The sequence below is a fragment of the Polypterus senegalus genome, chromosome 1 (genome assembly GCF_016835505.1).
Source record: "Polypterus senegalus isolate Bchr_013 chromosome 1, ASM1683550v1, whole genome shotgun sequence".
Lineage (NCBI taxonomy): Eukaryota > Metazoa > Chordata > Cladistia > Polypteriformes > Polypteridae > Polypterus > Polypterus senegalus.
In genome coordinates this window covers 1967131-1971118 of record NC_053154.1, presented here as the reverse complement: position 1 = coordinate 1971118, position 3988 = coordinate 1967131, and the positions used below count along the sequence as shown (strand labels likewise).

The following is a 3988-nucleotide window of genomic DNA, read 5'->3' as shown; positions in this document are numbered from 1 at the left end:
TCCCAGAATGAAATGGGGATTTGTCAAACAATACTTCTAAAAAGAGCCACAAAATGCCATTTAAGAACCCGCACTTGTAAGACGGCACTGCAGCGGCGCCACACCGGCAGACAGTCTCATTGCGCGTGCGCGTCTCTCTCGGTCTCTCATCCTTTTCCTTTTATTTTCTTATCCAGCAGGTCGCCTGACTGACACTCGTCGGTCGCCTTTAATCGTTTTATCCGCTTTACTTCTTTAATAAGCCGTTCGCGTGTTTACTCAGATCTTTACAGTCCTACGTGTCGACTCGTCAGTTCACTAAATCCACAGTTTCAGTCAGTTTGTGTTTTCTGAAGATTAAGGAAGTAGAAACAGCGGCTTACCTGCAGCAGCCGCGTTCAAGTGCAATCCTGTCGCCGAAGTTTAAATCTCCTGAATCAGTTGACGATGATTGAAGTTCCATAAACGACATAAAGAACCGGGACTGCTTTTTATGTCTCGTCGCTGCGACCTCATGCACGTCAGCTCTGCTGACTCAGTTTCGGTTTCATTCCGGTAGATTTCCTGGAGGCAGATTCACCTGAGCCAGTCCAGACATGACCTGCCGAGTCTGTTTGGATTGATAGGCAGGCTTTGGCTCGAGCTGTTCAATCGAGAGGTGGCGGCCGATCATTTAGCACAAATACCAGCGCTGCACTAGAATCTTTCCTCTAATACAGGGGTCTCCAACCTTTTTTCCCCTGAGAGCTACTTTTACAAACTGAAAATGGCTGAGAGCTCCTCATGTTTTCTGACGTTTATTCTCGTAGCTTATTTCAACCCAAACAAACTGAATAAGCTTGTTTTGCCTGATCATCTACAGAATGTTGGCGTCCACAACTCACATTTTGCATTAAAACATCACAAAAAATATTTAGTTCACCCGCAAGTGCATTTTATATGTCTGTATGCATTGTCTAGTGTATCTCACACCATTGAATTAAAACAAAACAATGCAATTCCCAATCCACAGATATGCCTTATTCATTTGTCATTTTGTCACATGTCACTGTGTCACTTTATTCACAGGTCCAGTCGCATGTGTGATGTGCTTTTTAGATTGACTGGCACTAAGGTGTCTACACTGCAAAAAATGTCAGTAAATTTAACAGTACAAATACTGTAAATAGTGAAAGTAAAAGACCTTTTCTGAAAAAAAGGAAAGTTACATTATGTTCTACTGAAAATTACCTGTATATCTTAAACAATAAATTTCATTATTTTTTACAGCCAAGTTCTGTAAAATAAATATTTTTCTACCTTCAAAGTGTGGTAAATACCGTTTATTGATGCATTACAGTTATACTGAAAAAAATTCTGTTAATTTTGCAGTGTAAAACTGTTAAATGACGAGGGTAAACAACCGTAAAATGTAAAACGATAAATCACTGTTTCAGTAAAACCGGTTACAATATTTGCATAAGGACACACCCCTTTTTACAATATCGTTCCTGGTGAACCGCATACCTTTGAATAGTAGGGATAAAAACTTCACCTAAGTTAGCAGACTTATTTTTCCCCACATGCTGAAGGTTTTTTGAGGTTATGGAAGCTGATTTATGGTGGGTTGTATTTAATAAGTAGGACACCATACACCACAAAAGCAAACTTTACTTCCCCAACAGACAACATGCCATAACTTCCTTAAACATTGGATTGTTTTCAATGTGTATAATTAAATGGTACATGCTTGCTATTGATTGTTAACTAACTAACTAACTAACTAACTGATGCTAGCTATGTACTGGGGTTTGACCCTGCCAATACATCTTGTTTATTGATTGTCATATTTATTATACAACATGAATTTCTGGTTATGGTTAAACATTTTCTTCTGTTGGAATTTGTTGTAAAGACCAAATAGTTTTTGCTACAAAATTATACTTTAGACCTAAAAATATTGTCACCTTATTCATTGCAGTATAATTTTGGCAAACCAGCTGCCAGTATTTTACCGTAAATTTAACATTATTTTTTTTACAGTGTGGTGGAGTGGAGTCCATTAGGTTCACTCTTATGGAGTCATTTAAATGTCCGTCTGTCAGTCTTGTGCTGAACTTTGATTTCATGACATTCATGTCACAGAGTCACAGAGCTATGGAGACTTAAACAAAGCAGACATTTTCAGAGCTGCTTGGTGAAGATTCTTCTAGTTATGTGGCTCTACGAAGCTCCAGAAATGCTGTTGAGACTTGAACTACACATTATTATTTTGAATGTTTACTAATATGTAATATATAAAATCCAATGTCTCTCTGTCTGTATGTCTGTCCGCTTTTCATGAGAGAACTACTTCACAGCTTTAGATCAGGTTGTTTTCTATAATTTGCTTGAGCATTCCAGTTGATTTTGCGTCTTCTCTCATTTTTCTATGAATCATATTTCGCTTGCGGTTTCAATTTATTGGTGCGAATCCAAGAAAAAAGCAGCGGGCAGAGGGGAGGGGCCTTCCTCACTGACTCACCAGCTTAAGGGCGTGTGCCTTAACTCCGCTTAGCTAGCGAACAAGAGAACAATTGAATTCAACTTTGTTGAATATTTAAAATAAAGTATTACTTAGGTCTTGATGAGTTTGAGTCCGGCTATTCTCTTAAGTGTCTGCCACATTGGAAAGAGAGATTGCAATTCAGATTGTGGATCGTGATTTTGTGTTAAAAGGATCGTCATTTGATTATTTGGGAATATCGCCTACCCCTAATTTGACTAATCAAGTTCTCAAATTCATGTAGGATTCACTAACCCTTTGGCGGGCTACTTAGAAAGGGGGTGGCGAGCTACTGGTAGCTTGTGAGTGACGTGTTGGAGACCCCTGCTCTAATAATTTTATACTTGATGCCAGAATTCCTGCTGTTGCATCACGCTGGACCTGAACCCCTTAGCAAAGACTGCAGTGCAGCTCCACAACATGTCATTGTGGACCACCAAAGATGCCGCCATCACCACGCCAGACTCGGCACCCTCATGTGGGCTTCCTGTCAGAATCGCCCTGATGAAGCTGATGTTGGTGAAAGTTAATTTCTGTTGAAACATAATTAGATGTCATTAGGAGGTTATACAAATCTGATTATTTACTGGTCACATTTAGCGATTAGTGAAATGAAAACAAATGAATAATGAAAACCATAGGGCCTACTCAGATAAGGCCATACTCAAAATATACATATTCAGAATTAAGGAGGTGACACGGACAAACATGTGACTACACCCACTACTTACTCCCATTCTTGCCTGCCAGCCACTGCGTTGTGTCCAAGTGAGGATTCAGAAGTTTCACTGGGAGTGCAAAGTGCTGATCGGTGAGAAGATAAAATGCACAGGCTTGGAGATGATTAGTGATGAATAACAAAAGATCTGCATTTCAGGACTGATGGTAAAGGGGTCTTATTCTATTAATTATATTTAATTATACTTCAAAGAAAGAGTGGTATATAATTAAATATATGGATGTTAGAAAGCATACAACAGCGAGTCATTTAAGACTCTGGACCCTAACCCTAAGCCTAACCCTAACCCTAAAGACACTTTAGCGGACATGAAGAACTGGAAAGACACACGTTGAAGACATGGAAGCCATAAAATATAATGGCAAGAAACAACAGCTTCAGGTTATATAGCTCATAATATCAAATAATTTGGAGAGCAAACATTTTTAGGAAAGCTGGTGTAGTGTGATGAGCAGTGATGTATACAGTATTGTAGAAAACGGCCAACTGAGCCACATTGCTGTTAAAATACATAATGGAGTTTTTTCTGTCTCAGGTTATTACTTTATTTATTATTTCTTTTGTTTCATCCACCCATAATCCAACCCGCTATATTCTTACTACAGGGTCACAGGGGGTCTGCTGGAGCCAATCCCAGCCAACACAGGGCACAAGGCAGGAAACAAACCCAGGGCAGGGTGCCAGCTCACCACAGGGCACACACACACACACACACCAAGTACACACTAGGGACAATTTAGAATCGC

At 39.5% G+C, this 3988-nt stretch overlaps 1 protein-coding gene across 1 annotated transcript in view; it reads right to left on the bottom strand.

Annotated features, from left to right (window-relative positions):
- LOC120521162 overlaps window positions 1-501 on the bottom strand; it is a 200575-nt gene extending 200074 nt beyond the window's left edge. Inside the window, exon 1 of the mRNA XM_039742990.1 lies at window positions 363-501. The gene's annotated coding sequence lies outside the window, so the exon portion shown is untranslated. The remainder of the gene's footprint in view (window positions 1-362) is intronic.
- Window positions 502-3988: the final 3487 nt, after the last annotated feature.